This window comes from Mustela nivalis (assembly GCF_964662115.1).
Source record: "Mustela nivalis genome assembly, chromosome: 1".
Classification (NCBI taxonomy): Eukaryota; Metazoa; Chordata; class Mammalia; order Carnivora; family Mustelidae; genus Mustela; species Mustela nivalis.
In genome coordinates, this window is record NC_139020.1 from 202,472,490 (window position 1) to 202,485,656 (window position 13,167).

A 13,167-nucleotide genomic window follows, 5' to 3' on the forward strand; every position below is an offset into this window, starting at 1 on the left:
ATCTAAGGCCATCTGGAAGAATGTATTTGGTCAGTAACCAGGCCAGTAAAGTACCTCCTGGTATATTGGATGATAATTATCTAAATATGCCTCCTCATTTTTCTTTCTTTCTTTTTAAAAAGCTTTTATTAATTTATCAGAGAGAGACACAAGCAGGGGGAGCAGCAGAGGGAGAGGGAGAAGCAGGCTCCCCACTTAGCAAGGAACCCAATGCAGGCAGGACTCGATCCCAGGACGCTAGAATCATGTCCTGGGCCAAAGGCAGATGCTTAACCTACTGAGCCACCCAGGTATCTCCTGATCAGGCCTTCTCCTGATAGAACCAAGGTTGCTGGAGGAAACACAGTCTATTTATAATAAAAGGGACACTGACCCTCCTTCATTGTTCCTCCTCCTAATAGATATAGGGGGCTTCTCCCTCATTCATTTCCAGGTTAATGGCTATGATAATCGGAGCCAGCTGTTTCTGGTTAGTCAACCTCAGAGACAGGGACTTTACAAAATATTCCCAAGCTGCTGCCAATACTCCTTTAGTTTCAGGGAAGTTCCCTGTCATCTCTGGCCCCATATGGACAGCCTGTTTCCATGTTGGTTGAAGAAAATCATGGGGTCTATTCATCTGGTTGAGCTGATGAGGTTTAGGATGGGGAAACCTTGTTCTATGCTTTCTGGCAGCTCTTAGCCTCTTCTGCTTCCTCCTCCCTCTCCCCCTCCTCCTGTTTCTGCACTGCCTTGGCCATGGCCTATATAAATGGCTTCTAGACCATGCTTGGTGCCTCCAGCACCATTGGCTTCTCCTCCTACCCTCACCATTGAGGAGCAAGAAGAGCATCCCCTGGACCTAACACCACCCACACCAGCTACTACAGCACTGATTACTGAACATAGGTTTGTCCTTTTGACTTCTTATTGCAGAGAAACTAAGGATATTTGGGTCTGTTGGAGAACATGTTTGGGCTTAAATTTATCCATAAATTTGCCATCCAAAGAGCTCTGGTGTGACAGTTCACAACTGGTTACTCCTTGGTTTTCCCCAGACACTAAGGTTTCAAAGAGGACAAAATTCTGCTAGATGTAATGAATAACTGTTGGAAAGAAGAAAAGCAACTCTGTATGTGGAAGAAGGGTTTGAGGAATGGGAATACCTGTTTGTTGAAAGCAGAAAAAGGTAATTTTGTCCTAAATGAGATCGGCTGTTTGGAGAGAAGTGGCTTGGGACAAAATCTGAATGCAAAGGAAAGTTGTAGAAGGTTTTGTGAAGGGAAGTCTTTGGAAAGGAATTTTATGTGTGATCAAAACAGACTAAGATTAAAATGAATGGATTTTAAAAGTACACTGGTAAAAGATTCACATTTGGGGGGCACCTGGGTGGCTCATGTCTTTTGAGCATCCAACTCTTGGTTTTGGCTCGGGTCATGGTCCCAGGTTCCTGAGATGGAGCCCTGTGTCAGGCTCGTCAAGCTTGGGCCTGGGTCCAGAGTCATCTTAAGATTCTCCCTCTCCTGGCTGCCTGGGTGGCTCAGTGGGTTAAGCCGCTGCCTGCAGCTCAGGTCATGATCTCAGGGTCCGGGGATCAAGCCCTGCATCAGGCTCTCTGCTCAGTGGGGGGCCTGCTTCCCTTCCTTTCTCTCTGCCTGTCTCTCTGCCTACTTGTGATCTCTCTCTGTCAAATAAATAAATAAAATCTTTAAGAAAAAAAAGATTATCTCTCTCCCTCTGCCCCTCCCCCTGCTCACTCTATCTCGCTTTCTCTAAGACAAATAAATAAAATCCTTTAAAAAAAGATTTTTATTTATTTCTTTGACAGAGAGAGAGATCATAAGTAGGCAGAGAGGCAGGCTCCCTGCTGAGCAGAGAGCCTGATGTGGGGCTCGATCCCAGGACCCTGAAACCATGACCTGAGCTGAAAGCAGAGGGTTAAACCTCTGAGCCACCCAGGTGCCCCTGTTGGTCTGTTCCTGATAAGAAAATGTTGTTGTCTTTTTTCTTTGCCCAAAAAAAAAACAGTTTGTTTTGTCTTTATCAAGCCTTTGATGATCCATAATTCAATTTAGACATGCGCTTTAAAACTTTTTAAGGTTTTAGGGATGCCTGCATGGTTCATTCGATTGAGTGTCTGCCTTTGGCTCAGATCATGATCCCAGGGTCCTGGGATCGAGTCCCTCATTGGGCTCCCTGCTCAGTAGGGAGATTGCTTCTCCTTCTGCCTGCCACTCCCACAACTTGTGTTCTCTCTCTCTCTGACAAGTAAGTAAAATCTTTAAAAATAAATAAAAAAGAAAAAGACATTCTAAAACTCTTCAAAATTTTTTTCTAAGGTTTAAACAAACTTCCCTAAGATTTATTTATTTTTTTTTAAAAGATTTTATTTATTTATTTGACAGAGATCACAAGTAGGCAGAGAGGCAGGCAGAGAGAGAGGAAGGGAAGCAGGCTCCCTGCTGAGCAGAGAGCCTGATGCGGGGCCCAATCCCAGGACCCTGAGATCATGACCCGAGCCGAAGGCAGAGGCTTAAACCACTGAGCCACCCAGGTGCCCCAAACTTCCCTAAGATTTAAATTGTAAATAAACTCTCTTTGACTAATTAGCTTTGTTTATTTGGTACATTAAGTTCTGGTTATAATGCCATTACTGAGTATTCTAATTATTGAAGTGTTCTATTCACAGGAATTACTGAATCTCCTTGTCAATGACATCATATCAAGTTGATCAGGTTGTTAACAATGTCCACTTCTGGGGCACCTGGGTGACTCAGTCAGTTGAATGTCTACCTTCCACTTGGGTCATGATCCTGGGGTTCCAGGATCAAGCCCCATGTTGAGCTCCCCACTGGGAGGGGGACCTGCTTCCCCCCCTCCCCTCTGCTTGTGTTCCCTCACTCCCTCTCTCCTCTCAGATAAATAAATATTTTTTAAAATGTCCATTTCTGAGTTTTTATCATTTATAATTATTCTTATTCTCTTGCAAAACGTGGTTCCTCTTCAAGGAGATTCATAAAAAGGAATTTTAGGACAAATCCAGATATTTGATATCTTTAAGATCATAGAACTAAAATGGGTAAGAATTTCCAGAACTAAAAAGCTACATTCAGGGACACCTGGGTAGCTCAGTCAGTTAAGCGTCTGCCTTCAACCCAGGTCATGATCCCAGGGTCCTGGGATCGAGCCCCATGTCAGCCTTCCTGCTCAGTGGGGAGCCTGCTTCCTCGTCTCCCTGTGCTGTTCCTGCTGCTTGTTCTCTCTCTCTCTCTCATAAAATAAGTAAAATCTAAAAAAAAAAAAAAAAAAAAAAAGCTGCATTCAATCTGAACAAGAATTAGTAACATGAAACTAAATAAACTGAGGAAGACAATTATAGTGTTTGTGACTCATATTTGAAATACTGCTGCTTCTCTAATGTTTGCTCTTGCAGATTAAGGAAACTTTCTCTTAAGATATCTGTGACTTCCAAAAATGTGATAAAATATTGACTCGTGTTGGGCTCCTGGGTGGCTCAGTTCACAAAGCGTCTGCCTTCAGCTTGGGCTGTGATCCCAGAGTCCTGAGATGGACTCCCTGCTCAGTAGGGAGCTTGCTTCTCCCTCTCCCTCTTCCCCTGCTGTGCTCTCTTTCTCTCTCTCTCCGTCAAATAAATAAATAAAATCTTAAAAAAAAAAAAAAACCTACTCATTTGTAAACAAATGGAAGCACTTAACTTTTCTCTTTACCAGAATCCTCTGAAATTCAATAAGTCTCAGTAAGTATTCTTTCTTTTGTGGCAATCAGAGTTATTTGCAAATTTCAATAAGAACCAGTTCTCCTGGGGTACCTGGGTGGCTCAGTGGGTTAAGCCTCTGCCTTCAGCTCAGGTCATGGTCTCAGGGTCCTGGGATGGAGCCCTGCATCAGGCTCCCTGCTCAACAGGGAGCTTGCTTCCCTCTCTGTCTCTGCTTGCCTCTCTGCCTAATTGTGATGTCTCTGTCAAATAAATAAATAAAATCTTAAAAAAAAAAAAAAAGAGGGGCACCTGGGTGGCTCAGTGGGTTAAGCCACTGCCTTCAGCTTGGGTCATAATCCCAGGGTCCTGGGATTGAGTCCCGGATCGGGCTCTCTGCTCAGTGGGGAGCCTGCTTCCTCTTCTCTCTCTGCCTGCCTCTCTGTCTACTTGTGATTTCTCTGTCAAATAAATAAATAAAATCTTAAAAAAAAGAAAAGAGTCTGTTCTCCTTGTAACAGGACACCATTAGAAACATTGGTTCTTTTACTAAGGCTTTGACTGGAATGTCATATTTGAGAGAGACATGCATAGACTCAGATATGACGATACAGCTTTAAGAAACTGAGGTTGACTTTATGAAACCTGGAGCCATAAAGTCCCTTGGAACTGTTGGCCTCATAGGTGCTCACAGAGTTCCCAACAGCCTCGCCAGCTGAGTAGAAAGTGTCACTTTTTGGCAGGTACAGGAACCTCAGGATACTTTGGGGACCTTGTAAAGAGGAATTCCCCCAAATATACAGGTATTACAGGCATGTCTGACGACAAGATTTGGCTTGGCTTCTGGCCTAGAGAGGCTACTAAAAGTTCAATCGAAATTCCTTTTGAAAGTTCTAGCAAGGGCACCTGGGTGGCTCAGTGGGTTAAGCCTCTGCCTTTGGCTTAGGTCATGATCTCAGGGTCCTAGGATCAAGCCCCACATTGGTCTCCCTGCTCAGCAGGGAGTCTGCTTCTCCCTCTCCCTCTGCCTCTGCCCCTTCCCCCACTCATGGTTGCTCACAAAAATAAATAATAAAATCTTTAAAAAAAAAAGTGCTAGCAAAGCGGATTTTAAAAGATCTCTATGGCTAATCACTATTCTGGCTGAGTTTATAATTACGCCAAGTTTTTTAAAAACTGGACTCATTTTGCAAACAAATCAGTCTTAATTTGGCTATTTCTGGAAATAATGGTGATTTTCGAGAGAAACATTATGTTTCAATTAGCCACCTTCATGGATGTTAAATTCTAGTTCTAATTGTCTCTGAATGTTCGTTGTTTGCTTAAGCTAGACAACTTGAGGTAAACTTCAGAGAAATTACCACAGCAGCTCTCCTACGGACAACCTCTGTGCCTGTTCCGTGGAGATAATCACAAGACCCCTTGGGCATATGATTATTTGAACAGCTGGAAAATGGGATGAATTCCACAACAATTGTATAACTCAACTACCACCTTGACCCATTCTGTGTGGCTGGGAAGATAAATTTGCCCCTTAAAAGCCAGAGGGTACCCCCTTCCGTGGGGTTAACTATGTTTTTTTTTTTTTAAGATTTTATTTATTTATTTGACAGACAGAGATCACAAGTAGGCAGAGAGGTAGGCAGAGAGAGAGGTGGAGGCAGGCTCGCTGCTGAGCAGAGAGCCCAGTGTGGGGCTCGATCCCAGGACCCTGGGATCATGACCTGAGCTGAAGGCAGAGGCTTAACCCACTGAACCATGCAGGTGCCCCTCATGGGGTTAACTATGGATTTGTGGAGATAACAGGTGACCCCACTTTGCCTGTGATTGGATTGGATGGCGCACTTGGGGAGACCCTTATCTTCTGAGACAAGTCTTTTCTCATCTGCTGGTGATCCCTCATGATTAGGATTCTGTTAAGTCTAGACCTCAAACAAAAAGGGCTTCTTTTTTTTTTTTTTTAAGATTTTATTTTATTTATCTGACAGAGAGAGATCACAAGTAGGCAGAGAGGCAGGCAGAGAGAGAGAGGAGGAAGCAGGCTCCCCGCTGAGCAGAGAGCCCGATGAGGGACTCGATCCCAGCACCCTGAGATCATGACCTGAGCCGAAGGCAGCAGCCTAACCCACTGAGCCACCCAGGTGCCCCCAAAAAGGGCTTCTTGATGGTTTTGTTCCTTAGTCATATTAGTCTCAGGAAGTATTTCTGTAACGTTACAAATAGAGGATTTACCCAGCATGCAACAGCCCTCTGGTAGAAGAAGCTCCAAAACAGGGGCACCTGGGTGGGTCAGTTGTTAAGCATCTGCCTTTGGCTCAGGTCATAATCCCAGGGTCCTGGGTCCGAGCCCCACATTGGACTCCCTGCTCCACAGGAAGCCTGCTTCTCCCTCTCCCCCTCCCCCTGCTTGTGTTCCCTTCCCCCTCTCTCTGTGTCTTTCTCTGTCAAATAAATTAATTAATTAAAAAAAAAAAAAAGAAACCTCAAAACTTACTATGGGACCTTCCCCGACAGCAATGACTTCCCATCAGGTCCAGAGGGTCTTAGAGACCAAAGACTAGCAATGGATGATGGGAGTTTGACTTCCAAATACCAGGCAGTCTTACAGATACTCCTGAAATAATTCTTAAAACCTCTTAGGGGTGCCTGGATGGCTCAGTCCACTAAGCATCTGCCTTGGGCTCAGGTCATGAGCTCAGGGTCCTGGGATAGGGTTCCCTGCTCACTGGGGAGCCTGCTTCTCCACCCCTCTCTCTTTCTACTGCTTCCCCTGCTTCTGCTCTCTCTCTCTCTCAAATATATAAAATCTTAAAAATAAATAGTGCTCACTCTGGCTTTTCGATTGGCAAAGGGCCTTAAAATTAATACCTTCACTGACTCTAAATATGCTTTCCTAGGGGCACCTGGGTGGCTCAGTGGGTTAAGCCTCTGACTTCAGCTCAGGTCATGATCTCCGGGTCCTGGGATCAAGCCCCGCATCTGGCTCTGTGCTCCGCCAGGAGCCAGCTTCTTCCTGCCTCTCTGCCTACTTGTCATCTCTGTCTGCCAAGTAAATAAATAAAATCTTTAAAATAAATAAATAAGCTTTCTAGTCCTACATGCCCACAAATCAATTTGGGAGAAAAGGGGATTATTATCAAGCCACAACTTCCCCAATTAGGGGTCTGAGATTATGACTCATCATATATATATATATAATATATACTAATATATATAAATGTATATATATATTTGTCAATGAACTGCATGTTATTAAATTTTTTAAAAGATTTTGTTTATTTACTTGAGAGAGAGAGCATGAGAGGGGAGAGGGTCAGAGGGAGAAGCAGACTCTCTGCTCAGCAGGGAACCCGATGCGGGACTCAATCCCAGAACTCCAGGACCATGACCTGACCTGAAGGGAGTCACTTAACCCTCTGAGCCACCCAGGCGCCCTGAGCTGCAGGTTATAAGGAGATTTATCTACATTTCTTTTCCCTTTGCTCTCCATGTCAAGTGTGAGTCTTTTTTATTTTTATTTTTTTGGTAGTACAGTATTTTATTTATCTATTATTGTTTATTTTGAGGTCAAATTCATATGACATCAAATTAACCAATTAGAGTGTACAATTCAGTGACATTTAAGGCATTCACAATGCTGATGTCGTGGAACTGATGTGGGGAACAAAGGCAAAAAGGAAATGCAGATAAGATTGAATCTACTGGGGCACTCACTGGGGGAGGGGGTGCTCAGTCGGTTAAGTAACCAACTCTTGAACTCGGGGTTTGGACTCAGGTCCTGATCGCAGTGTCAGGAGATGGAGCCCCGCGTTTGGGCTCCATGCTTAGCAAGAAGGGTGGGTGGGGCAGGAGAGGGGGCGGGTCCACCGAAGATTCTTCCTCTTCTCCTCCCCCACTTGCTTCTGTGTGTGCCTGTGTATGTGCCGCTCTCTCCCTCTCTCAAATAACTAAACCTTTTTTTTAAACATTATTCTTTTTTTTAAAGATTTTTATTTTTATTTATTTGACGGACAGAGATCACAAGTAGGCAGAGAGGCAGGCAGAGAGAGAGGAGGAAGCAGGCTCCCCGCTGAGCAGAGAGCCCGATGTGGGGCTTGATCCCAGAACCCTGGGATCATGACCCGAGTTGAAGGCAGAGGCTTAACCCACTGAGCCACCCAGGCACCCCCCCCCTCTTTTTTTTTTTTTTTTGAAGATTTATTTATTTGAGAGAGACACACACACACAAAATGCGAGAGGGAACACAAGCAGGGGGAGAGGGAGACGGAGAAGGAGACTCTCTGCTGAGAAGGGACTCGGATGATGGGCTGGATCCCAGGCCCCTGGGATCATGACTTGAGCCAAAGGCAGACACTTAATGACTGAGCCATCCAGGTGCCCCTCAAATAAATAAATATTTTAAAAATAAATGTCTGGGGCGCCTGGGTGGCTCAGTGGTTTGGGCTGCTGCCTTCGGCTCGGGTCATGATCTCAGGGTCCTGGGATCGAGCCCTGCATCCGGCTCTCTGCTCCGCAGGAAGCCTGCTTCTCTCTCTCTCTCTCTCTCTGCCTGCCTCTCTGCCTACTTGTGATCTCTGTCTGTCAAATAAATAAATAAAATCTTTTAAAAATAAATAAATAAATAAATAAATAAATAAAAATTTCTTTTTTTTTTTTTAAAGATTTTATTTATTTATTTGACAGACAGAGATCACAAGTAAGCAGAGAGGCAGGCAGAGAGAGAGAGAAGGAAACAGGCTCCTTAACAAACCGAGACCCCGACGAGGGGCTTGATCCCAGGACCCTGAGATCATGACCTGTGCCTAAGGCAGAGGCTTAACCCACTGAGCCACCCAGGTGCCCCCAAATAAATAAATATTTTTAAAAAATTAAATCTGGATGAGACTGATTCTTGATCAGGCTGAGTAGGGAGCCTGATTCTCCTTCTCCCACTCCCCTTGCTTGTGCTCTCTCTCTCTCTCTCTCAATTAAATAAATAAATAAAATTTAAAAACAAAATTAATTCTCCTTATAACCTGCAGCCCAGTGACAAGTACCTGAGGCAGGCAGGATATAATGATCTTCCCGGAAACTCCCAACTGTCTACTGTTAGTGCCTTGCTAGAGGGAAAAACAACCTGAGCCTCACAACATCCAGGTCCAGGATCCTATGAGCCTTCTTTAGCAGATCAAAGTCCTTCTGGAACCTTCCCTCTGTCTTCACCTCCCCCATCTCCGTAGTATATAAGCAGTTGCTCTTTACATTCCCAGTGCAGCCCTGTCTGCCCGTAGGTCCCCTCCTGGTGCTTATATAAAACCACTTTTTTGCACCAAAGACGTCTCTAGAATTCTTTCTTGGCCGTCAGCTCCAGACCTCACCCCAGCAACACAGCAACAACACCTTCTACCCCCCCCCCCCCAAAAAAAGGGACATCACTGAGTGGTGCATGTACTCTCACCGCAGGACCCCTGGCCTTGTTCTCAGGCCTGGAAAGAAGCCCTTGGTCCAGCTGTGCACAGCCTCCCCGACCTACAGCTCTCCTCCCCCTCCACCCCAGCTGTGGGCTCTGACCCCGGCTAAAGGGCATGGGGCCTCTGCAGGCATCTTGTCTTGAAAACAAATGTTTGAGCAAGCATTGAATTTAGCAAACACCCTGCACCTTTGTGTGGCTGGTGGTGGCCCCTGGAGAGGGGGGTGCTGGGGTGGGGACCAGACGTCAACATGGGACCACGCCTATCAGGGACTCAAAGCTGCTATTTGCTTTCTGGGGTTGACCCTTCCTTCCAGCTGCTGTAATCTCTGGGTCCCCTGCAGCCCTTCCACACCTGGTGTGTGATTTTTGACATGGAGAACAAAGGTAAAAGGAAACATAGATACAATTAAATTTTCTTAGAACTTGCAGCCCATCCGCGAATACTTTTTTCTCTTAAGATTTTGATTATTTATTTGAGAGAGGGAGGACCAGAGGGAGAAGGAGAAGCAGACTCCCCCCTGAGCAGGGAGTCCGATGTGGGACTCGAACCCACAACCCTGGCTTCATCACCTGAGCTGAAGGCAGATGCTTAACCAACTGAGCCACCCAGGCACCCCTCCACCCCCAAATACTTGAGGCAAGCACAGTATAACCTTCCTCCAGGAACTCCCACTCTTACTGTTAATGTCTTGCTAGATGGAAACTTCCTTTATCTTTACCTCCCCCAACTCTAAAGTCTATAATCAATTGCTCATCACAATCCCAGTGCAGCTCTGTCCACCCACAGGTCCTATGCCTGTGCTACCATCAAACCACCTTTTTGCACCAAAAACGTTTCAAGGATTCTTTCCTGATCGTTGGCTCATGAAACCCTGCTTCAAATCACATCATTTTCACCTTGCCCTGACAGCAGACAACCTGGTGTCTCTTTCCCTACATCAAACATGGACTTCCACAAGCAACCCTGGCCTGGGGTCCCCTCAGAGCCTGCAGTCATCCTGGCAATGCCTTTGGTCATGAGCCAAAGCATTTGCACCCAGAACTATCCACCTCTTCAGAACACACACCCATTTTTATGGACCAGGAAAGTGAAACGCCAAAGAGTGAGATGCCCGGGGTGTCTGGGTGACTTAGTCCTTGAGTATCTGCTTTGAGCTCAGGTCGTGGTCCGAGAGTTCTGGGATCGAGCCCCGCATTAGGCTCCCTGCTTGGCAGACAGCCTGCTTCTTCCTCTCCCACTCCCCCTCTGCTTGTGTTCTCTCTCCCGTTGTGTCTCTCTTTGTCAAATAAATAAATACAATCTTTAAAAAAAAAAAAAGAGAGATGCCCATGCTTAGCTGGTAGACAGCAGAGTTAGGGTTTGAAGTCAGCTCTTCCTGCCTCTGTGTCCAGAGCCCTCGCCATCTCACTGGGGGTGGGCATAAGGAGGGGAAGGAAGAGGGGCGCCTGGGTGGCTCAGTGGGTTAAGCCGCTGCCTTCGGCTCAGGTCATGATCTCAGGGTCCTGGGATCGAACCCCACATCGGGCTCTTTGCTCAGCAGGGAGCTCTTTGCTCAGCAGGGAGCCTGCTTCTCTCTCTCTGCCTGCCTCTCTGTCTACCTGTGATCTTTCTCTGTCAAATAAATAAATAAAATCTTTAAAAAAAAAAAAAAAAAGGAGGGGAAGGAAGAGGAACAGCAAGGGATTAGAATTGGCTTTGTGCTACCAGATGGATTTTGTTCTGAGAGCAATAGGGAGCTATGCAGGATATGTGAGCTAGGGAGGGGGGCTGCTTGTTATATCCCTTAGGAGTCACAGGCAAGGTAGAGGCCAGAAGGCAGGGAGGGGAGACCAAGGGGGCTAATTCAGAATCTGAGTAAAGAGGATCTGGGATGAATAGGTTTTGGAGATGGGTAAGAGGAAGTCTTGTGCTGGTGCGTGGCTCCAGTTTAAACACCCTCATTCCCTAACGCCTGTGAGTCCAGATCCCACCAACTCATTCATATTTCTCTGACAATTGTGCTGGTATTTTTCTTGATTTTTTAAAATATTTTATTTATTTGACACAGAGAGAGAGAGAGAACACAAGCAGGAGGAGTGGCAGGCAGAGGGAGAGGGAGAAGCAGGCCTCTCCGCAGAGCAGGGAACCTGATGTGGGGCTCGATCCCAGGGCCCTGAGATCATGACCTGAGTCAAAGGCCGTCGCTTAACTAACTGAGCCACCTGGGGGCCCCAGATATTTTTCTTGATTTCATCAAACATGAAAGCTGTAGGAGGCCACAGATTTTCAGTATAAGCTTTCCAAAACAATTTGGCCTTTTACACTTAATATTGTGATGAAAAGGTAACAAGAAAAATCAAATTTTTAAAAAAAGAGATGAAAAGGTGAATCAGATTTATAATTACTGCCCAGGAAACATTTCTATTATTAACTCTTGAAAGGAAAAATTAATCTCGGAGCAACGAGAATATGATCCAGTATGCATTTAAAAGAGAAAAGAAAAGAAAATCTTTCCCTCACTCGATCTTTTTTTTTCCTGTGATGTAGGAGGTCTCTGTTTCTGGAGCAACCGTGAGTCTGACCTGCTTGTTGAGTGACCTATTGGCAGGTCAGAATTTGGAGAGGTGATGTGGATGACCCAGAGAGGAACAGCAACTGGCTGCAGGTTGCACAGCAATTTCACTGAGATTCTGTACTTTGGGTTGGTTTGGTGTGAGGTGAGCTGCCTCCTCAGGAGCTGCTGGTATAGGGGAATCCCAGATTCCAGCCCCTGTCTGAGACCTGGCCCCAAGGAGAACAGGATATAAGGTGGATCCTTCATCCTTGGCCCCCTCTGCCCCAACTGTGCCTGGAGTCAGCTAAGCCTGAAGCTGACACAAGTTGTGGACCTGAAGAGGAGATAGGTGGGGTCAGACCAGTGGAAACTTACCTGTTTCCCACCAGGTCCTATCTTTTGCTCAGTCTGGCTTCTTGAAAACTCTCTCACAGCACCAGAACAACAAGAATATGGGGCCTCTGTTGGCCACAGCTGCAGCTGCGAATGCCAAAATCAGCAGGGGAGACTGAGACAAGCCCGAGGCCCTAGGGTGTTGGGGGGGGCGGTGCTTTGTGGCTGGCCCCTCCCCCCATTAGTAGAATGAATCAACTGTTCTAAGGAATGGGGTTCTAGAAGGTAAGTGAACAGCAGAAGGTTTCCCTGGGTAACAGGGTTACCTGGAGGAGGAGCAGTTCTGGGAAGGGGACTGGGGCACTGCTGAGTTGAAGTCATCTGGTTAAGCAGTTGCAGATGTTCTGAGAGGCCCTCCCCCACACCCTGTGGGAATCAGCTGAGAGGCAGGATAAGCAGATGCCAGGAAGAGGTCAGGAGCCTCGCTGCATAAAAAAATGCTAAATAAAATATCAGCAAATTGAGTTCAGCTGCACTTTAAAGGACACATACCAGGGGTATGCAGGTTTTTTTTTTTCCTTCCCCCAAAAGGCAAGGAAAGTTCAGCATCAGAAAGCCTCACTTACTCAATGAAGAGATAAAAGGAGAAAAATACCAAACGATCATCTTACTGTGCTGGAAAAGCCTTGGATAACATCCAGCAACCACTTCCGACTTTTTTTTTTTTTTCAGTTCTTAGTTAATGGGGACTAGGAGAAAATTAGTCTGATCAAAGATCATGATTGGAAAAAAAAAATCATCTGTATCATGTTGGATGGTGAAACAGAGGACATAGTCCAGGACGGGGCTGGAAAGCCCACAGTCATGGCTATTATTAAACACTGATTCAGAGGTGCTGGCCAATGTAATAAAATAAGAAAAAGAATTGAGACCAGATGAGACTATTGTTGATAGAAAATCAGAAAGAGTAAACAAAGTAGATAAAAAAGAAGAGATTGAATGCAAGACCAATGTAGGTGAAACACAGGATTTTTTTTTTTTAAGATTTTTAAAAGCAGAAAGGCAGACGGGAGGTGGGGGAAGCAGGCTCCCCACTGAGCAGAGAACCCCACTCGGGGCTTGATCCCAGGACCCTGAGATCATGATCCGAGCTG

At 45.7% G+C, this 13,167-nt stretch overlaps 1 protein-coding gene across 1 annotated transcript in view; it reads right to left on the reverse strand.

The window, feature by feature from the left end:
- Nucleotides 1-12,174, reverse strand: part of CCDC124 (coiled-coil domain containing 124) — a 40,830-nt gene extending 28,656 nt beyond the window's left edge. Inside the window, exon 1 of the mRNA XM_082710969.1 lies at nt 12,056-12,174. The gene's annotated coding sequence lies outside the window, so the exon portion shown is untranslated. The remainder of the gene's footprint in view (nt 1-12,055) is intronic.
- Nucleotides 12,175-13,167: the final 993 nt, after the last annotated feature.